General features: G+C 43.0%; 1 protein-coding gene across 2 annotated transcripts in view; it reads right to left on the bottom strand.

Moving 5' to 3' along the window:
- The window catches only part of JAZF1 (JAZF zinc finger 1), a gene marked incomplete at its 5' end in the record, with an annotated part of 294,697 nt that overhangs the window by 158,639 nt on the left and 112,547 nt on the right, over window positions 1–23,511 (bottom strand). Inside the window, one exon of one of the 2 annotated variants that reach the window (XM_080932109.1) lies at window positions 20,543–20,625. The exons of the other annotated variant lie outside the window; for it this stretch is intronic. Of the gene's footprint in view, window positions 1–20,542; window positions 20,626–23,511 lie in introns of those variants that run through there. 2 annotated transcript variants of the gene reach the window in all.

Raw genomic sequence — 23,511 nt, 5'->3', positions numbered from 1 at the left:
CCTCTCTACCAACTGCTTCCAAGGATGGGCGCTGAGGCCAAGAGGTAGTTAGTAACATGGTGGCAGGGGGCTGGGTGAGTGTGAAGGATTAAACCACCAACAAGAGCACACATGGAGGGACCCATGGCTCCAGCTGCATATGTAGCAGAGGATGGCCTTATTGGGCATCAATGAGAGGGGAAGCCCTTGGTTCTGTGAAGGTTCGATGCCCCAGAACTTGAGGAGGGAGTTGGTGGGTGGGTGGGAGAGCACTCTCATAGAAGCAGAGGGGAGAGGGGTGGTATAGACGGTTTGCAGAGAGGAAACTGGGAAGGGGGATAACATTTGAAATGTAAATAAATAACCAAAAAAAGTGTAATGAACAGGAAAAACAAACTTTCTGTAGGTATTAGCACTTTCTTGCAGAGATCAATAGTTTTTTAAATATTTATGTATTCACACTATATAAATTTTCCACTATACTATACTTTTAAAGACCATGGGAGCAAGTCAGGTGCCTAGGCTTTGTCATATGGGGTTTACAGTATGACAGAATGAAGACACAGATATTTATTTATTTAAAGACAGAAAAACACTTTGTTACTTACCTTGAAATTCACTACATAGACTGAACTGGCCTTGAACTCATTATTTTCCTGACTCCTTAAACCCAGTGATAGGAGTATAGCCAAGCTCCAAGTCTGGTCTAGACCCCACTTCTTCTGTATTTGGGAAGCTCTACAATTAATTAAGCTCTGAGACAATTTCTGTTAAAAGGACCCACCTTACCTTACACAGCCAGGAGAGACATGGGGCTGCTTCTCTTTCTAAACTGAACCACATATCTAAAGTAAGTTCTAAAGGCAATATGGCCTCTTTATTCCCCGGGACGTAAACCAAAACAGTGTACACAAAGCACAGTAGTTACAACACAATTTTCCCTTTGCCTCCATGTTTGCCTTTTCCTATCTCTCTGTAATGTATAAAAGGTCACAGTGAATTCTCTATAAGAATAAATACAGATGGGACCTGGGGAGATGGATCAGTGGATAAAGCCCTTGGTGTGTATGCATGAGGACCTGAGTTCAGATTTCTAGCAGCCACATAAAAGCCATGCTGCATACAGTCAACCCCAGCACTGGGATGTGGAGACGGGTGGGTCCAAGCAGCTTGCTGGCCTGCCAGTCTCTCTGAAACTTCCAGCTCCAGGTCAGGGTCCACATACCTGCATCATATACACATGCATACATACCTGTACACATACATATGCATGTACCTCTTCCTACCCTTCTCACACACAGGAATAAATACAGATATCTACCTTTATATATAAACCAAAGAAAGAAAATAAGTATCACTGGAAAGAAACAAAGAACTTAGTAAATAGGCCTGTAGTTTGGTAATGTGTTTAAATATTTCTGGGCATTCTTTGTAAGAACCACAGACAGTAAGTATGTCTTATATACTTATATAGTTTGGGAATCCAGGAAAGAACCAGAGCTGCTTGGCTGTGCCTGTCTGGAGAACTTCCCTGCTCTGGCATGTGGGTAAATAGCACATTTTATCTTACTAGTGGGAGTGACAGTTTATGAGAGTCAGGCCACCACCTCACTTGCTAGATCAAATTGCCTCTTATGTTTGTGATAGGTGAAACCTTATCTTCACTTGGACGACAATTTGTCCCATATGTTTAGAATCTGGGCAGGGCCATTTCTGAAACAGCTAAAACTGCCTCTGTGCTTCCTGCCTTAAGCTAGGCCTGTGAATCACACAAAAAGGCTGGAGGCCTTGCATGTTGGAGCTGAGGTAAAGCTGCCTGGAAAAAGTATAGGCTGGGGTCAGGGCAGGCTGGGGTCAGGGCAGGCTGGATGCAACATTATCACAAAAGGTTTGTTCTTTGACCCAACTCTGCACTCTGAGGAAACTCTGTGATCACCAATTGGTCCAGCTGTCAATTATGGCATCAGAAGTTTAGAAAGCAAAGGCATTTCCAGAGACTGGAGGAAGACCTGGTTTGTGGGACTGTCAGAGTAGCAGAGGACAATGGCAGCTGGGATGACAGCCACAGTGGGTGGGTGTGTTCAGAGACACTCCAGGCCTTGAACTAGTCAGCTCCAGGGAATGCTGGGAGTTGAAAGCTACGTGGCCCAAGCTGAACAGGACCCGAGCCAGGAAAGGGAAGATAGTGGGGGCTCCAGAATTGCCTTTTAAGGAGGTACTGCCTAATGGTCACGAGGAGTAGCTAATGAAGCCCCAACGGAGCAGACCCACATGTCAATACCATCTCGAGGACTTGACAGAAATGCTTTCCAAAGAAGCTATAATAATCCCCCTGTCCCCACTCAAAACAAGAAACCTGATTTCTGAACCCAAAACTGTGACATCTCACAGAGCTTTTAAATTCTTTCTCAAATCAACTAGTCCTGGCATATAAAATCCTCACCCCAAAAAGATTCCCTTTGACTTTTTTTTTTGAACTAATGTATTTCAAATTATTTTATTTTATGCTTCAAGGCAAGGCTCCCTTTCTAAGATTCATATAAAACCCTCATTCAAATGACTAGAGTTAATGAACTTATGAATCTTCAGGGTTAGGCTAGGTTTTCCCCCCTCCACAAAGCCTTGGAAGACAATCTCACTGGGGGTGCTACCGCTTTAAGAGAAGCAGCAGGGTAAAGAACATTTGGAGACACAGAACTCTTTCTGTTTCTCCGGTAAGTCGCATATGAAACAAGACATCTAAGTAGATAACATGTATACCCACAGTGTAGCTCCACAGTATAGTACTTACTACCCCAGTGTCACACTCACAATACCACGTACAAGAGACAATCTCCTTATTCCAAACCCTATCTCTTTCCAGAAAGGATTGACAAGAGACACGAGCTTGTGTTTGGCTCAGAGACGAGCAAAGAGAAGCCAGTGCAAGCTTGTGATGTCTTGACTTTCATGTATAGGTTATAGGCCTATTGGTAAGCCCAGTGGGGACTTCTCAACAAAACACAGTGATTCCGCCCTTCTCCGCATGGGGTAACAATGTACCAAAAACAGTTCTTTTTATTTTCTCAGAAAAGGATGTGATGGAACAAATGGTAAACACGTCCCAACTTCTGCAGTGTGACTGTTCCCACTGGCCAGCAGACTGGCACAGAGGTGTCACCTCAGCCCTCCATGCCCGGATCTCACCAGGGTGAGGTTGTGGAGGCAGAACCACCGCTCGCTCTGAAATGCCACATATGCTTATAAGGAAAAACATCCAGCAGGTAAAAGATAAGGAGGGAGGGAGGGAGGGAGGGAGGGAGGGAGGGAGAGAGAGAGAGAGAGAGAGAGAGAGAGAGAGAGAGAGAGAGAGAGAGAGAGAGAGAGAGAGAGATATGGTGGGATTGATCTCAAACAATTACAAGAGAGAAAGAGAGAGAGAGATGGTGAGATTGATTTCAAACAATTACAAAAAGCACCCAAGGGTGAGAAATTTAGAAACTTCAAGGAATTAAATAGCATCATCAAAAATAACTTTTCCATAAATTATTTTCAGAGAATGCAAATATGTGGGCCTCTCAGTTAAGACATGTTGTTTTTCCTTCCAGTAGCCGACTGTAGGAGTGAGGCATTCTGCCTTTTGCTTTAATTTCTGGGGCAGGGAGGACAGGCAGTGTGGATTGGAGAACCAAACACAGAGAGTAAAATTAGACTGTGCTTAAAAAGTATTACCAGGTCCTCATCAGTGACCAAGAATGGGAATTTATACTTGGTAGTTTCCTTCGGAGCTTTGAAAGTGAATCTTTTAACTATCACCCTGAACTCCAGTTCAATTTTCAACACGGCAGCAACTTAAAGCCTGTGTCCTGAGCACAGACAGTACAATAAACACATAAAGATAAGGTAAATGCAGGGTTAGACGTCACAGCCCAGAGGAAGCAAAAGTAAACAACATCTCTATGAAGCCAGCCTTTTAACAAATGGTTCTTTGCAACAGTTACAACTCCCTCTGCAGTGAACTTCAGCCAGTGTGCTGAACTTGGCAAGAAGACACCAGCCCAGAGACAAACTAAAAGCTCATCTGACTTGTGAAGTGAGGTTTTTCATAGGTTTCGTACTGCTACCAGGGACATTCATGGTGGTCAAGGATGCCAGCAGCATGAAGTTCTGTGCAGTGCTACCAACTCCATTCATTTTAAGCAAGTGGCCATGCTGGATAAAAACAGTCCCTTTCTGCAGACAGCTTTGGACAAGAACATATCCTGATGCTGTTCAGAGTGTGCATGGCTCATTTATGAAGGATACTGTGACTTGCTTGTGGACCTTACCCAAAATACCACCAACACCCCTGTGTCAAACAGGAAAGGCAGGGAAGTTGCCTTACTGGTGTAAACATTTACTTTTAGCTGCCCCTGCCCACGTGATGGAAATTATTACCCTCCTTTGGTACTCTGAGGTGTGGGAGAGCAGAGTGAGGAGAGAAACATGTAGAGATGGAGAAGAATATACATTATCTGAACTGTAGACACTAGGCAGCAGGCGTGCCAGCAACCCTCAAACACATATCTGCAGCTACGGGACAAACTCTCTTTTCCACATACCTGGTAACAACACTCAATTCAATATCTAGGTTCCAAATCCCCAATGGGCATAATGTACCCACTGGTCTGGGGTACATTAGGAAGATACTGGCTCTGGGGGCCTAAACAGATGGCTGAGAAAATCCTTGTCATGTACAAGAAGCAAAGATTTATTTGAAGCTTGCTGGAGTTCATGCAGACCCTGCTTACACTCCATCCACCCCTGATGATTGAGGAAGAGGCAGTAAGGCTCCATGCCTTCAGAAACTTCGGTGGTATGTCGGTTTTCCTGCACATGTCTCAGCAGTGAGGCGCAGGGCAGATGAATGGGAAGACCACACCCAGAGATGCAATCAGAAAGCTGTTACTGTTTCATTTTCAGTTTTCTGGGATGCATCAATAATGCCTGTTTTAGTATAATTCTCAGATAGCCCTATAGTGATTGCTCTGTGCATATTGTCTTGGTTCAGTTCACACTTCATAAGATTTATTTGGGGGTCTGGAGATATGGCTCAGTGGTTAAGAGCACTTACTGCTCTTTAGAATATCCAGCATTCATTCCCAATGATCCTAGTAGCTGTTATTCTAGTCCCAGGGGATCTGATGCATTCTCTGGCTTCCTTCGGCACCCATCTATGTAGACAAAATACCCATTCACTTAAAATAAAACCAATACCATCAGATTTGAAAAGAAAATAAGAAACACATCTTAGGGAAGGAGAGAAATAGAGGGGTGACCATGAGGCTAGAGGCTGGATCCCACATCCAGTGATCTGCTATGGGATTCTGGAAAAGATACTTCACTTTCTCAGAGCTTCAGTTTCCTCTCCTGAAAGAGAGGGAAAGGATCTTCCAGATGTAGCTGTGCGTCTGTCCCTTTTATCTCAGCCAACTACAAACTGGGCACAGGTCCAGCAGAGTGAGTCAAAATAACTCCAAGTTCAGGTCCATAGGATTCTACTTTTCCAACCTAGCTCTTCCAATAGAAAAACATGAAAGCCAGCGGACACTCTTTACAAATAGCACAGAGTAGTTAAAAATGCAGATAGGGCATAGGTCTGGTGGCAGGGCCTGCAATCCCAAGTACTCCGGCAGCTGAGACAGGAGGATCACAAACTCAAGGCCTCCCTGGGCTACTCACTTAGATCAAAGAGAGCCTGGTAAGCTTAGTGAGAACCTGCCTCACAAAGGATATAGAAAAGGAGTCTACAGGTCAGGGGTAGAGCCTGTGCTCGTTACTAATGAGGTTCTAGTTTCATAAACAAACAGGCAGACAGCCTGGGAACCGGCAACAAAACACACAAGAACCAAGGAGAATGGTAGTTTCCTGTGCAGAGTCTGCAGACACTCAGCTCCAGGCCACCATCACCCCCGAGTATATAGGGTTCCTTCAGTTAGGTACTCTTACGTTGTTATGTCCATGTTTTATTAATTCTGCAACTGTTCTTACAAGGATGAGACCAACGTGCCCAGTAAATAAGAACCCCAGCTCTGCCAAGCCTTGCAAACAGCCCTTTACTGCGCATGTGTCTACTTTATCTAGCAGAGTTTAAACTCATTTCTCAGAGTTTTATGCTTCTAACACTATAAATTTAATGTAGAAATGAACTTGTCAAGCAAACGATTCATGTAATTTTGTTTACATAATTAGACTACATAAAGGAAAAAAGAGAAGATAAAATAGTGCTATTAAATTGGTTTTCATCTGTGTATTAATAGTGGAGATAATATTTTCTTTAAATATAAACACCAAAACTATTTAACACATGTTTTTAAAAAATATTGTTACTTCTTTTTAAAAGTGTTTAAGACTCATGTTCCTGAGAATTGCTTCATATCACATGACCTAAATCCCCCAAGCAGCAGTGCACAGCCCACAGCACCAGCAAATACATGGTTAACCAAAAGACAGACTTGGGCTGGATTCCAGACTATCTGAAGCTGGTCCTACACACAACTTTTATAAGGACACAAGAAGCTACAGACATGCATTTGAAACAAAAGGCTTATTGAACACATCTACAGGTCAGTATCTACTGACTATTCACATGAGGTACACATAAGGTAGTGCATACAAAACAAGTATCTTTTATCTCTTAACCATTCAGCTTAGTGCACTGATTAGATGTCCACACTGAAATATTTTTGTTACAAATTAATAAATAATGTTGAAAAATAAATTGGGTTGAGATGTAAACAGATACATAAAATTTTATTATTGCTTAAGATGTGTGATATCATCACAAAATGCTTTATTTTGGTAGGTTGTACTGGACATTGAACCTGGGGCCCCATAAGTGATAGGCAAGTACCCCACCATTAAGCCACACTCCCAGCCTCAAGATCACAGCATCTTTAAATGTACTTCAGGTATTTATCTAGTCCTTCTTGGAACAAGAACCATCCATGAACATCCTAATGCTTGTACAATGGTTTAATCTCAGATACCTGCCTGGGAACACACACTTCTCAGTATCTTGCAATCTGTCACAGTAATCTCTCAGATTGGTGTGGGGTAAGGAAGAAGTAAAAGAACAGAAGTAGTAGAAGAAAAAAAGATGGATGCAGTTTTTTCAAATTCTTTTCTAGGGCTGAGTATCTAAAATAAAGACGTTATGCAGGTAGGATGAAAATGTGCCCTTCTCCCGTACAGCAGGGATTCCTTAACAGGCCAAGACTGCAGAGCAGACTGACTAAGATTGGCAGTGTGTCACAAGGGCTCCTGAAACACAGTTCAGACAGTGAAGCTAGCCTGCTATCTTCCCTACATCTCAGAAACAAAGATATTCAGGGTTACTTTTCACTGATGAAAATCTATAGATTATCACATAAATGAAATGACTGCCAAAATATAATTCTTTAAAAAAATCACTGCAATTGTGCTTTTATCTTAATATTCATTATTTATATGTCCCCCCCCCCCCCGGCAATAAATAACAGAATGACTGAATACAGTACAAAATACAGACAAGGTAGCAATTCTAACTTGGAAATTCAGTATTCTGTCAGTTAAAGTCGGACCTAAAACATTAATTTATTCTGAAGCACTAATTAACTGGAATTTTTGCATTTAATTTTCTCTGGCATTTTGGAATCTATTCCAAGCCCTATGGAAATGGCAGGTCTTATGATATTAAAGTTAGCCTTTCAAAGTCATCCAACTAAAGACTCCAACACATTAAAAAATGCTGAGAGTCCAGATAATGCAAATCAAAAGTATTATTAAAGAGTATTCTTTACACATTAAGGGAAAAAAGTCTTAATTTCATATAAGCAAACCCAACTTTTAGAAAGGCTTCAATCTTATAGGATATTAGTATTTTTCAAACTCCAGTTAAAGAACATGGGCTTGAGCTGTCTGCATTTATTTTATTCATTCATTCACTAGTTCCAGAATCTACTGAGTGCAGGGAGTCTCTGCTCTTGTGCAGACATCAGTCTTGAAGGGAGAGTGACGGATGTGCATTCACAGAAAGTGAGATTTTTCTCACTGTGTAAGGAGCTCCATGGTAAAGAAGTGTTTTGGCCAAGAATGAAGAGGTAAGAATTCAGCCACAGGAAGGCCTGGAGTAGATATCTGGTTTCACCATACTGAGGAAAGCAGGGCTGGGCGAACTGAAGGAGAAGGAAGCCGGAGTCCAGGTCTGACGGGTGAGGTGTCACCGACATTGCTTTGGAAGGCAGCAGGCATGGTAGGCATTGAGGGAGCAGAGCTGAGTGTGGACATGTGAAGTTCAGATGTCAACGACAAAGAATGGTTTGGTAAAGTCATAAGTGACAGCAGTGCAGGACCTCCCAGAGCCAAGGGAGGTATTCAGGCTAGCATTCCAAGGAGGAGACTATATAGTTCTCTAGCAAGTTTGTTCCATGTGCCCCTTTAAGTACCAAAGATATGCAATACCATATATTAATTATTAATTATACAAGTATGCCTAGAAACAGTTTATCAGAAGAGATCAGGCATGCTCAGGGTAGTTTACCATAGACACAGCCGTATCTTAAGAAAGAAAATTCCTGTGAGAACCACACCACTGTCTTCTATTGCACAGCTAACACAGTGGGCTCTCAGATACACAACTTCTCTCATGGTCTACAGATTAATAGATACTCTAGAAGCTAAAAACTTTAAAATTAAAATGTATGTAGTATAAGCAGGTTTAAAGAAATTAAAAGCCCAAACAAGTGTCTCACAATTTGAACTACTTTGTAGCTAGCAAGGCTGTGTGTGCACGTGTATACATTTCCCTGTGACTGCACTGGTGTAAGAGGGGATGATGGCTAGTTGTGGGGCCAGGGCCTTATGACCTTCTCTCCAAGTCAACCTGACCCGAATGATTAACTACACTCCATACTTGGGATTCCTTGGGCCTTAATTTAGACAGGCTTAATAAGCTTTTGTTTGTTTTTTAAGGAGATAAATATAAGCAAATTTTAATTTTAATTTTAATTTTTCAATGCCTATTTTTAATGATGCTTCTTAAATGCTTTAACCTCCCTTTTAGTCCACCACCCATCAGAGGTAGTGGGAAAGGAAGGATATGGGGAAGTGGACCTGTCTAGAAAGGTTCTTTGGAGCAAGTTCCTTCTGTGCTGTCTGGAAATTGGCAGTTCAGTTCACAGGTCAGCGGCAGCAGCTCGAGCCACTTGCAAACACTTGAAGGATGCACCAGCAGCCCAGGTCAGGATAGCAACACAAATCAACAGTGTGATGTGTGTCATTAGCAAGAACTCCCTCATCACATATCCTTTCATGAGGCTTTAGCACAGCCTCCCCTCTCTTGTCTGCTTTAGTCTTTCACCTGTGTCTCCTTCATGAAAACACTCCTTCGTGTGTTTGCCCAGCAAAACACCATCCAACACAACTGACTTTCCAAAGAACCCTTAACTTTTCACTTCAGCAAATGAAACTAGACCTTTTGCTAGTGTGCAAAATTATGGGCATCCCCTTCTGAGCTGGGGCTCTTGGGAAGATACAGCTTCCCTAGACATCTGTGTTCCCTCAGGGTGTGTGTCAACACTCACCACCAAGACAGAAGTACATGGTTCGATCGTGACCATAGAACCACTGGGGTTAGGAGTTGCTTCAAAGTCCTCTTGCCAGCATTTAGGAAGGAACTGCCTTAACTTCTTATCAACAGTCCTTGAGAGAGGATTCATCAGGAACACAGCCATCAGCCACCAGACATGTCTAAAGAGCTCATCTTATAGACTGTACATAAAGATTATTGCCTCTATTTCCCGAAAACTTGGTAAGGTGCTGTTTTAACACCTATTTGACTTCTAAAGAATGGTTTCCCCTTCCTCTCTCAGAGGAGAAGTAAGTCTATTCAAACTGTGCACCAAGTTTCCAGACCACCCTGTGAAAGTCCTGCCCTCAAATGTCTTCTAGCCTAGTCCAAGGTGGCAGAGAAAACACAAAAGACTAAAGGTTCTGGGTTAGAGACAGTCCTCCTGGGGAAGCAAAAAGAAAATATCATAAACCAAAAGCAGACTGTCCTGAAAGTTCACAAGTTGAACTTTCAAGGGTGCTGCATTAAGGGGCTTGGGAGAAGCAGTCAACTGTGGGATGTGATAGCAAGGCGGAGTATGCTCACTGCAGGACAAGCATCTGCACCTGTCAATCACCCTGACAGATGGGGGTGGGAGAAATTCGAGAAGTCTGGGAAGGGGTGCAGACATGTTTTAAAGAACACTTTGTAAGGCAGCAGCTGATAGAACAAGATTCCAAGACTAAAAGCAAAGTGATGAATCAGTCAAAGGCAGGAAAAATGCCCCAGTCAGTGGAGTGCTTGGCATCGAAACTGAGGATTTATTCCCCAGAACTCATACATAATGATGCTCAAGAGGCAACTAGATCTTCATTGGTCAACCAGGTTAGCCTACTGGGCAAGTTTAATACCAGTGAGATTCTGTCTCTAAAAACAAGGCAGATAATGCCATAGGAATGACAGGTAAGGTTGTCCCCTGACCTCCACATGCAGACACACATGTATGTGTTACCCTTCCCACACCCACATACCACATGAAAATGCACATGCATACACATATGCTGTTTGATAGGAGTTCCTTCTCAAACAAACACTGCTGTCTGAGCTGCTGCTCATGCAGTGGGATTTATTCTATTACGTGTGTGTGCTTGGCCCACCATGGTACTAATACCTGCAGACACAGAAGATGGACTGCACCTATGTAAAGACCTTAGCATAGCCAGGAAGCTTTTTGAAATACTGAAGGAGACTCATGCTAAGTCATGAAGAGGATAAACGAAACAACCAGCAAACTACCAGGCTGGTGGCTCTTTAGATGCAGTGACTCCAAGTGGCATGGGCCCGCGTTTTTACCCGAGGATCTGTGCTTACTGCTGTACAGCTTCAAGTGTAAATCTGTCTTCTCACATGACGTATTCTGGATGACCTACCAAGTACTGTAGTTACTGCATACTTGACAATTCTAGTTCTAGTCACTTAGCCAAGAGTCTTTTGTGATGGACTACTGCATGCTACTGAGATATATGTGTGCTCCCAGTCAGATACCTGACACTAAATCATTGTAAAAACACTGGAGTGTTTATGAAGGAGTCTTGTTCCAAATGCTTGAAGTCCATTTAAACCTTAAGATTCTGTGGACAGTAGACTACCAAGTACTACCTCTTTTGAGGACCAGAGCATGACTGGTGTCCTCTGCTTGCCCAACTCTGTCTTCATCCCAGAACTCCTTGCTTGGCTTTTTTTATTCATCTCTGTGATCTCATGATCCAGCCAGGTGTACCTTAAGAATATTTCATTGTTGATTTCTGCTCTGTGGGACGTGATGTGCCATCAATGATCCTAGCACTTGGGATTCAGAAGAAAACGATCGTGATGCTCAGACCATCCTGGGATATACAACAAGATCCATTTCAAAGTGTTTTACACAACCATCATGGGAAACAGCCTGACAGAGTCTCAGAGTTAAACAGTCACCACATGCCTGATGACTCTACTTCTCATCAGTATCCAAGTGAAGGAACAACAGTTGGTCAGAGATTTGTACACAGATGCTCAGAGCAGTGCTATCTAGAGTACATGAACAATGAAAAGAACCAAACCAAACGAAGGCTGATGACTAAGCAAGACATTACACATTCATATAACGAAAGGCCATTTAGCATCGTGTGAAATACCAGTGCAATCACAACACACACAGACCTGGAGACCGCTTTACATGAAGACACAAGATAGGATGGACAGTGGAATTCTACTGACATCTACAGAGTATGCTACAAGAGCTGACTGTGCTTGTCAGGAGTTGGGGTTGGGGAAAGAAGGGTTACTGCTTTATGGCTCATACTCTGGACTTGGGGGTAATAGCTGCTCAGCACTTAGAGTACACTGGAAATGAATGAATTGCACTTTTTACAGTGACCAAATGGCAAAATTCTATATTGCAAAATTTACCCCCAATAAAAATAAAAGCATTTTTAAAGTCCAATGTCACTGAAAGCCAAAATAAATAAACAGCCACCATGGCGTCTAGGACCCCGCCTTCTCCCTTCAATACCCACTTCCACACCCCTCCTCACAGCTTTCTAGGGAGCTCAGGCCGATCCCAGCCTTTAACCTGCACATGGGGTCTGCAGACCCTGGGGACAGGATGACACACTGCAGGGAGTAGAATGGGGACAGGATGAGAGTCCCCTCCAGCCTCTGCACTATCTGCACAGTGCTGATGCGGAGGAAGTAAAGCACCGAAGGACTTTGTCCTTGTTCTCCCAGGGTTCACAAGACACCAGAAGTTACAAAGAAAACTAATATGCTGTTCTTCCGAGAAAAAAAAACTACAAAATATATTTTTCTTCAGTTTTTAATTCAGATGGACCTTCCTAAATCCACAGCTGGAGGCATCGATTGTTCTGGAAGATGGTGTCATTTCTGGTGGTACTAGCAGTGTGACAGACAGTAGGAAAGGAGAGAGCTATCATACAATTCCAAGGTCTCAACTTATTTAATTGCTGGTGAGCAGGGTTTGCACAGATTAGCAGACAGGATAGTTATACTAACGCAGAAGAGTTGCCCCACCTTCTTGAACCCATTTGAGGCTGGGTGCCAGAACTGAGCAATTCATTCTGCTTTTCTTTTAATGCTTTCGGCAACCGGAAAGGCAAGTGAGAATGAGTTTAACCCTAAAAAAAAATAAAATTTTGACACGGAGGTCAGCAGCCTTGAATGAGGTGAGACTAGTGCCTGGCCTGAGGGGCAGGAAGGAAGGAGGAAGGTGTGGGGCAGGGTGAAAATTAGGAGACATAAATGAAGCTCATTTGTTTTGCCTCTTCAAAGAAGGCAAGGCCAGGCAGGAGGCAGGGTGGGGGAATGGGGGTAGATATGTGGCTAAATGCCTCCAGCTTCCCATTCAACCCTCTGGGCAGTCGGGCTGTTTCTTATCTTCCTCACAAGTCAGCCTGGGCAGAGCCAAGGAGGGGGATGCTGTATGCTGGGAAACACCCAAAGGGAGGGCGAGGCAAGGCTCTGGGGACCAGAGATGAAGCCATGTCCTTGTGCCTGGTCTGGACAGTGGCTCGTTCTGCTCAGTCTACTCATGGTTAGAAACAACTCTAACTCCAGTTCCAATAGGGATAGTAAGTGTCAGAAGAGACCTTAGCAGAGCCTCTTTACAGGATACTTTTACTCATTTTTTTTTTTAAAGAATTTTAACTTTAAGACCACAAAGCAGCATTTGCTGGTTTTTTGTTTGTTTTTGTTTTTTGAAGTGCAGATTCAGTAAAGAATTTAACAAAGTCATCTAGTAGGAGCATAAGAAATGGAGCTTCTGACCCTTCCCATGGGTGAGGTCCTGTTAGTACTGGGACAGATGTCCTTCTAGAACCTTCTCAAAGTACAAGCAAACCCAGAGCTAGTGGCATTGGCCTTTGCATCTGTTTCTTGCAAATGGCTCCACACTGTGCCCAGTATGATGCTGGAAGCACCTCACTAATTTCCACACTCCCTAGGAGGGGAAGATTATGGCCGGCCACCATCTTAACACCTGCCTAGGACAAGCCTGGCTCCAGACCTGGGTGGATAGGCTTTGGATTGACATAGGAACATTGGCCTGTGACAAATCATGAAAACTGCTCCTGTTTATGACTGTGTGGCATTACACATACACTCTAAATTTCATTTAACCCCCCCCCCTTTACTGAACAAATGCAGCTATAACAAATCCCCACAGGACAGCAGTAAAACTGTGGTATGAGTTAGGCCGAGTGCTTCATGGTCTAGTTTGATCAGGTGTCCCTCCGCAGGAGCTTCTGCATCTAACCTTCCAGCCAGAGACCAGAAAGGCCTTGGCTCTAAGCCTCACCTCCATCCGACAGTCTGGCAGGTAACATTTGCTAGAAAACTTTGTTCTCTTGATGGAAATGGACGGTGCCTTGGAACCGTGGTGGCTGGTTGTCTTTCTTTTGTGGTAGGTTGCGCTGGCAGGTTTTCACTGCAGAGCCCCTTCCTACAGGTTTGAGGGAACATACGCAGTGTGGGATATTAACCCTTTACCTCTTACATGTGCTCCACATATTCTCTCTACTTGGCTGTCTATACTTTAATTTTGTTTATAGTTTCTTCCAGCATGAGTTCATGAAACTGAATTCGTTAAACATTTTAAGACTTCAGGACTCCTTGTCATGCTTTTAAAGGCCTCCTCTAGAACTATAAAAATATATTACTTTATTTTCTTCTACCATTTTAAAGACCTGAAGTGTAGTGTGTGGTATGAATTAGGGATCTAAATATACACATGCATTTCCCCCAAAGATTGCCAACCGTCTCACAGAGTCCACGCCTCTCTCCTGCTGCCCTGGCCTCTGCCATCATCACATGTTAGGTCCTCATGTGCATGTGGATCCACTTCCATGTTAGCGTGTTCCCTAACATGTTCACAGATCTGCCAAGGCAAACATTCTCTAGGTATGTCTCTTCTTAAAAACATGTCTTTGCCACTCCGCTAATTCCTCTGTGTGAACTTCAGAAACAACTTTTCAAGCTTTAGCCAGTTCTCTTGAGATTTTATTGGGACTGCACAGCAGTGCTATATTAATGTGAAGGGAACTTTTGTTAAAATAGCAAGTCCTTTACCGCTGTGTATATCAGTAAAGCCCCTCCCCCACCTCATTTGCCCCATGTATAATTTTTATTTTGTAGGTTTTTTTTATTGTGATACAACTGGGAAAGATATTTTTGCATATAATTACATATTTGACTAGGGCTATTCTTATATGGGGAAATACTCAATTCCGTTGCTTCATATGTTAATGAAAATTCAGCCTTACTAGAGATCTGTTGGATATGGTTTGAATGAGTTCTCCCAAGGTTCATGAACTGGAAGCCTGGTTCTTGGTGTTGTAATGTTGGTTGGTGAAATTGTTGTTGTTATTAATAGCATATATTGTTTATATAAAGCACATATTGTTTATATATATATAGGTATGTGATATATTCATATACCTATATAAGGTACTCAGACCATGTCCCCATTATCAATTTTTATCTTCTCTGCCGCTCCCCTGGTCTCCTTTTTCTTTCCATACTGTCTCTCCTCTACTTTAGCCTTTTATTAAAATTCTAGGTTCGACACACGGACAAAACTTATATTTGCCCTCCAAAGCTTATTTATTCCACTTAACAAGATGATGTCTAGTTCCATCTATTTTCCCACAAATGACATAGCTTCACTGTCTTTATGATGTATTAATGCTCTATTGTGTATATATACGTGTTCACATATGCACAAGCACACACATTTCTTGCTCCATTCATCCACTGATAGGTAGCTAGGCTGACTCCACACCTTGGTTCTTGAATAGGGACAGTGAATGCAGGAGTTTAGCCATCTTCATAGTATATCAACTTGTATTTCTTTGGGTAATGACAGCCCTAATTGTAGCTTTTGGAGGACCCACCAGGACTGACTCATTTACATGGAAGATAATGTAAGACAATTAGTTTATTTAATTGCTGCCCACAGGAGGGAATGGTTTAGTTCTCATGGGACTTGAGTTAGTTCACAGAAAAGTCCTTATGAAAAGAGAAAGCCCAGCTTCCAAATTCCTGATATTCTGCCCTTGTCTGTGATCCCTCGTTTTCACCACTGCAATGTCACCCACTATGAGGCCCTCACCAGAGTTCAAATGGGCTCAACAACCTTGGACTTTCAGTCTCTAAAGCCAACAGCTAAACAAACCTCTCTTCTTCATAAAGAACCCAGCCTTGGATATTTTGCTACAGCAACACACCATTCTTGGGTCCTGATATATCCCATGTGGAGATGGACAGATGAGTTTTAGTCTTTTATGCTATTAACATGGTGAATTACTGATATCCTAATAGTGCATTACCCCGTCTTCATGGATTAACTTACCATGCTGTGCACACTTTTCTTTTAGCACTTGGCTGTACTTGGTTTGCATCTCTGTTAAGAAGTGTGACAGTTACACTGTTTTAGGCTTTCTTATTTGGCTTGGGTTATAATAGTTACTCTTGCTTGGACTAGGCTTAGATAGTTCCTAGCTTTCTATTTGCTTTAGAAACATCCAAATTGAGAGTAACAAAATTTGTTCTTAGAAGTGAGGCACTTTTCAAGAATAAGATGGCAGAGTGAGAGGTGGAGAGGTACCTTCATTCTGAAGTTATTTTCTATTCATGGGATCCAGCTTGAGTCAATTTGTTAAATTTATTAAAATGTGAAGTTCTTTACTAAGATGATACATGTGTAGGAAATTAACATTAATCTCTTGTTATCTCCCCCTTCACTGCAATAAGCTTGAAGAGCTTCCGACCATGAAGCTATAGCCCCAAAGAGATGTTTTAATCTTTCTTTTAAGTCAGTGTGGGGTTTAGTTCTCACTCCTGTTTCTATAACGTCAGAGTGTGCATCTGTTTCTCATGTCACCTGTCACTCACTTTGTTGCACTTTTCATTACACCTTGATGTGCATGCTGGGAAAAGATGGACTGATGGTCTTGTAGGTGACTTTAGGCTGCACTTTGTGCCCTGCGGGTACCTCTGGTTGCACTGGCTTCTCTATGCAGTGCTCTCACTCTCGCTGGCTCTCTATGCAGTGCTCTCACTCTCACTGGCTTCTCTATGCAGTGCTCTCACTCTCTCTGGCTTCTCTATGCAGTGCTCTCACTCTCACTGGCTCTTTATGCAGTGCTCTCACTCTCGCTGGCTCTCTATGCAGTGCTCTCACTCTCACTGGCTTCTCTATGCAGTGCTCTCACTTGCAATGGCTTCTAAGCGTCTGTCATGTCAGACAACCTCCTCTTTAACTTGAGCTATAAAAACATGTTCACACAAAAGCTTATAAATGAATTCTTATTGACAACAGTCCGCACGCCAACTAGTGGGTGAAGACATAACTGAAGTGCATCTCATTGTCCAGCAAGCCGAAGAGCTCTGCTCCTGTGTGCTGCAGTGTGCCTGCATCCCGACAATACAGCACACAGAAGAAGCCCAACATAAGGTGACATACAGGTTACAGAAAAGCCTAGAATCAGCATGAAGAATGTCGTGCCTTGTCTCAGAATTCTTTATACTTCATTTCTGACACTAGGCATGTTCTTTCCTGCACACGAAGCCACCATGCAGCCCTCAGTTGTATGTCCAGTTCAGTTATGGCTGTGGTCAAAGTCAGGCAGTCCCACAGGAGCGGGCTCTGACCCTATTTTGTACACCACAGAGTGGTTTATAACTGGTTGGCTCTCAACTAGAGGTTCTTATGACCCAGAGAAGTCTCTTAATTTATCCTTTTCTTTACAAAGACTGTTATCTCAGGAAAGGCCAATGGAAGAGGCGGCGGGGTACCACAGAAGGAGCGGAGCATGTGTGCCCCTCAGTTGCAGCCATCACAGCAGCTCTAGCGCTCCAGAAGCTGCTGAGCTCACACAACTCTCTCAGAAGGGACTGTCACAGGGGCCTCAGCAGACAGCACCATCCAGCATTAAGCAAGGCTCTAGCTTCTCTCCCTGCAGCTTGGGAACAGATGTTGAGTCCCAAGCTTCTAATCATGGCTTAGCCTCCAGGTGACACACTGTGTCCAGAAGGCAGAAAGTAGGTTTAATAGTTGCCAGGCTTTGTGGGGGAGAAGATGGTGCCTGACAGTGGGCAAGTCCTCATGTTGGTGTCGACGACTGCATAACTCAACAAATACACCCAAGCCACCAGACTGCACTTCAGAAGAGTGAATTTTACTGGATCCGAATTGGACATCATAAAGCCATAGCAGCAGTTATAAAGAAAATGTGGACTCTGTCTGATGTGGTCCTTTTGAAACATGTAGAAAATTTTAACGTGGCCTGGTCCATAACTGAGTTTTGTATCAAATGGACATTTGAAAAGAGTATGTTGGGTAATTGTTGAGTAAAAAAGGAATTCTAAACATACTCATTACGTCATGCATGTTAAGAATGCCTACCAGAAGGGTTTTTCTGTGATATGCTATCCTAATAGACAACACCTCTGACCCACTTCTCCCCAACAAACTGGCTTCTGCAGCCTGTTCTCCAGCTCTTTTATATACTTTATAGCCAATGTGCTTTTCTGAGGAGATTCCCCTCCCCAAATGTACACATGATCTTAGAAAGACTTGCTACAACAGTCGGTGCCACCAGGGTGCTGGAAACGACACAGTCCATCAATATTCAAGGCCTATAAATAAGAACAATTACACTCAACCAGTAACCCAAGTATAGCAAAAATCACAAGGAAATAAACAACACAGCCTTAGAAACCCTATTGTGTGATTCACTGATGGAAGATCAGCACTTCACAGCGCCATAGTAAAAAAGAAAAAGGGAAAAAAGCTTTTTCAATTTTCTCTTTACAAGTCAATGCATGGAATGAGAAGAGAAGCCACAGGTTGATCCATTCATAGTGAGAAGAGGCCAGAGGCCCAGAGGCCCCTCCACCCTGTTTCTGACCCCTCCCCCCAGCAGCTTGACAGTCATCTTTCCCCTTCACTCCCTGTGTCTTTTGAGACGGACAGCTTTGCGGGAGTGGGAGTGTGGGCTAGCTATGCTGTAAGGAGCATACGTGTGCAGAGGTTTTGATTAGGTTAACAGTGCGCTGACACACAGGACATGTGGTACATGTCAGTAACTACATATGGCCTTGCTGGTGTAGCAGGGCTGGTTCCAACAGGAATGGAGCACGTTTTTTCAGCTTTGACACTCTAGCTTTCCTTACTTCCTTGTAGGTACAGCTTTCATTGCTGCTCTGATTTAATTGAACCTCTGCTGTATTGATCTCTTCTATAATTTCCATGGATTTTCTGAGACAGAGCTTTAGGAGCACAGATTAGAAGGGAAGACACATAATTCAAACACAAGTTAGATGGGCTACAGGATTTAAATAACTGCCTAGATTGATGGCTGTAAACATGCCTTTCCAGCTTCAACACGAGCGTCTTACCTGGGCAACACCTGCCCATTCTGATCTGACTTGGGACTCCCACACTTACTGGTCTGAAACTCTCTGTCTGCAGTGTGGGGATGCTTGCTTTGTTGAAGACCTGAATGTGTGCAATGTGCACTGACTATTGCATGCACTTCTGTGCAGTTTTTGTAAACACAGGAGCTTTGCACAACCTTGTACAAATGTATTAATCCCACCATGTTAGAAAGTAGAGAATGTGCTAAGTAGGAGCACAGGACTTCCTACACAAAACGGCTCACCATTACTGCTTTTGTGTAAGGATTGTTTACAATCGATCTTATTAGACTACCGACTGATGTCTCTATTCAGCCTTTTCACTGGTTACTAATATTTGTGACTTTCAGTGGCCTTACACAAATATGATATATTATTTGGGCATATCTTTTGTTCTGTGCAGGACATTTTATGAAGAATTGTAAGTTATAATTGCTTGTTATTTGTAACTTAAATACATTTTCTTAGTGCAGAAACTTTTTACTCCCCCACTTGTCTTTGGGAATACTAAGGTAAAGGCTTACATTCTCTACTTCCTGTTTTCTTCTTGACTTCCTTCTTCCCTTTTCTTTTCTTGTGTGACTTTTATTGGAGTATTCCATTTATATAAAAGTGTACGTATTTTTCATTACTTGTAAACATTTATTAAATAAGAGGATTTTTATAGAAAAGAAAGCAAACATAGTACATGCTACAAGAAAACAAAAATTTGCTTCCCAAAGCATATATCCCAACAGACATTTAAGTGTGTAAAATGATCTTTAGCAACACCATTTATCTATAACGTCTTTCCTACTGGCTCTATAGTTACAGAGGCCATGCTGATAAAAATGAAGGAATAATGAGACAAGTCCTATGTCTTTTATAACCAATTCCTGGGTACTTAACTAGTTCCTGGCACTGTGGTTACCTAGCAGTTATCCTGCACAAGAAAAAGCAAACACATTGCCTATCAGCCCCCTGCTATGGGGCCTGTGCCACCCAGACCCAGAGAAGCCCCTTGGACACTGGCTGACAGGACTGCTCCTTGTGGTTTGTGTGCATATATTCTGGCCACACTAAATTCACTTGTAAATATTTCTACTGTTTCCTTTTAGGAAGCCCAGGCTTGGTATAAAATGTGGTTCTCTCATGCTTGAGGCCATTAGGGTAAATGCTAGTGTATCCCCCATTTAAAGATTGAAGGCAGGAAGACAGACAGACTCTAGACACAGTCTGCCTCTCTTCCTGCCATCTGGTTAATGTAGGACTGGCTGCTGGGAGGGAGGGGAGGGTGGGAGCCCACGAGTCAAACTGGAAGAGAAGGGCTGGCATTGTAGAGTCACCTCAGGAACAAGGTTCATCCTCCTTCAATGTGGCTGTGTGAGCTGTAGACTCTGCACTTTCTGTTCAAGTCCCCAAAGATAGTGCTGGCAGTGTGCTACATGGTATTTACCCAAGGCGTAAATATAAAACAAACAATTTTAAACATTAGTTGAATACCCTTAGAGTTTGGGTATTTTATGTCAAGACTTGGAAAATTTAAAGTTCCCATGATAAACTTACTAAATAGAAGATGCCTTTGGTGTATCCTGGAGGCCTTTCTTCACGTATCCATGGCAATGGCCTCCTCCACTGTCTGGTCCCACTCAGTTACACTCATTTCACATCACTGGAACACTAGCACCACCAAGGCTTCTCTGGTTCATTTGCTTCCCTGATTTAAAAACGAAACTCCAATTGCTTTGTGTGCTTTGTCACTGTCCTGACCTTCCCTACTTGGCACTTAAGTCCCTACAGGGGCAGCCGTGCGCCTTGTCCGACTGCAGAGGGTGCAGTCGTTGCTAAGACTACTGGGAGGAGGTCTCCAGCTCAGCCTCCGTACTACTGCCTGTACGCTCGTCCAACAATTCCTGAATGTCCATGTTGGTCCACTGAAACATCTCCTTTCAAGATTCCTCCAAATAAATGAATGTGGAGATAGTAACAGCAAATGCTTCATGTTGTAAGTTTAATTGTGTTACTATATATTACTTTGTATTACCACTATTATTATTATTATAGTTTATCATTTATTACAGAGATTGTAACTTCCACAGAGTTAAGGCTGTTTGACTCACGGACGCATGTCCTGGGCTGGGAATGTGCCAGTGAGGAGCTGACTCAGTGACAGTGTCTATGGACACCCGAGTAAAAACTTATTTTCCCCACATATGTTTTCAATAAACCATTTTTTTTTTCAAAATAGGGTTTTACAAACTCACAATCCTCCTGTCTCAGACTTCCTAAGGGCTGGGACTACAGGTGGGCCCTACAATACCCAGAGGTCCAAATGATCTCATTCCCAAGAACGCAGCTGTAATACATACACTATAAACCATATGCTAGACGGGGCTGCACAGCTCAGAAATACTGTGTGGCGTGTGAGGACCCAGTTAAGGTGCTCGGTGTGCTGCTCCCCTTCCTTTGGGCTTTCAGAGACTGTTCCATCACAATACAGCATTTTCTGTTGGATCTTGCAGCTTCACTCAAACCTGTCCTCTGCTTCTGGTACCTCCTCTTTGCGAACAGAAAAACAAGAGGTGGTTTCCCATCACAGCGTCCTCTGAAGCCCCTGTCAGAGCATCATAAGCACGGCCTCCACAACATGTAGTGAGTCACTGGGGGTAGGAAAAGAGGGGATGCGGTTTGACCTGAGGAATCTCTCTTTAAAGATAACCTGGTGCATGCAATAAACCAAAGTGTGACAACTGCAAGGAGCAGGCCTGTCAGTGGTACCCCTGGGAGTGCAGGTTCCCAACAGATAAAAGATAGACTCAAAGACAATGCTACTCTTTGGGGGACTGCATTTCCTGAACTATTCAGAAAAGAAAGTGGATGTATTATCTGAACATGAGCAAGAAATTTTACAGAAGGCATTGCAAACATTTTTGCGCTCAAAGAACAACCAAACTAGCGGGATAAATTCAAAGCACACATAGTTCCCTTAGTCTGGAAAGTTCTCTTCTATATGCTTGGCACTGTTTGGACCTATTCCCCGTCTTCACTGTCAAAATGACTACGAACCACTCTTGCCTCTTGCCTCACTCCTGATCCTAGGTTCCATGACTCTAGAGCTAGTGGTGCTGTGACAGTTCCAAATATACATCTCTAAGTTAGACACTGCCTCTACTATCTACTATTGCTGTGGTTGTTATTACTATTGGATGGCACACAAAGAAACAGTTTCACTGTGACATTTCATACATACATGTCATTATACTTTGCTCATACCTACCCACCCATCTCTACAACTCTCTATTAACAGGTTCATGCCAAAACGCTTTTTGGGCTTTAGGCAGACATGATTTTGAGCTGTTTTAGATTATGCTGAAAATAAATTCACTAAATTCTTTCTGGAACATGTGAGAAAATGACCAATGACATCTTGGCTCTTTTCTTTCTCTCTTTCTCAATTTCTTAACGCTAAAATTTGAAAGTGAAGCAAGAGCTATGAGTCGCCATGTGGTCTTTGTGCCCACGTCTTCCACAGTGACCTGAGGGAATAGCAGCTGTTGCTCACTGATGACAGGGTAGCAGAGAAGAGACAGGCTGGACTGCACGCTTGACCTCATGGTGAGCACTTTGCTACATAAATGAACTGGCAGCACACTGAAGGCTTCAGGGTGATTATTGAAACAGCATAGAAAATAAATGTTTCCATGGATTTCACATGGGCTCATCTCTGGGACATTTTCCAGGTTTTTACTCCACACTCTACTCTAGATACCAACACAGCACAAGGCCTGATAACAGTTGCTAAGATGTACTGAGCACGTACTGTTGTGCTCAGTAAGCTCACTGGAGCGCTCTAGAGATCACTGGTTGGTCAGTGAGGCCAAATTCATAAATACCAGGCTCAGTAAGAGACCCTGCATTGAAAATAAGACAGAGAGCTATTGAGGAAGACACCTGAATCTGTCCTCTGGCCTCTGCACACACACCTATTGAGCATCATACTGTGAGACCCTCTGAGGAACTGGAAGAAACAGCAACTGCTGTTTACTAATGATGGGTTTTAAAGCACACAGCGCAGTTAGTGTTGGTTTAGAGCTGCCTGCTTATTTACCAGTTCACTTCTTGTTCCTTGCCTTAGCTGCAGTTTTAAAAAAATCAATCTCCTTCCAAAGTACACTGTTTAGAGCCTACCCTTCCCTGTTATGGCTCAGAGGGTTTAGCTCAGGGACTTCCACATGTGCGTCCTCCTCAGCTAGAACTCCCTTTGTGAGGATCTGGTGGTGCCTTTCCTCTGGGCTGGCAGTGGGCTGATCTGTACCTTCATTTTGAGAAGAAATAGCACACAGTGATAGTCTGACTGTAACACTCTCAGAATGCTGGAGACATGGCTTCCTGGTTCTCCACTTCTGTAATCACAGTTGTTAGCTGAACTCTTAGCTGCTGCTGTCTCCAAGCATCAAAGTCTCACTATCTCCAATCTCTGTGGGTCTGCTGTGTACATATAGGTAAGGATGCTTTTGAAATTCTTAACCCAGAGT

The sequence above is a fragment of the Micromys minutus genome (genome assembly GCF_963924665.1).
Source record: "Micromys minutus genome assembly, chromosome: 18".
Taxonomy (NCBI): domain Eukaryota; kingdom Metazoa; phylum Chordata; class Mammalia; order Rodentia; family Muridae; genus Micromys; species Micromys minutus.
Note: the sequence above shows the minus strand (reverse complement) of the source record. Positions and strands in the feature narration are given on the sequence as shown.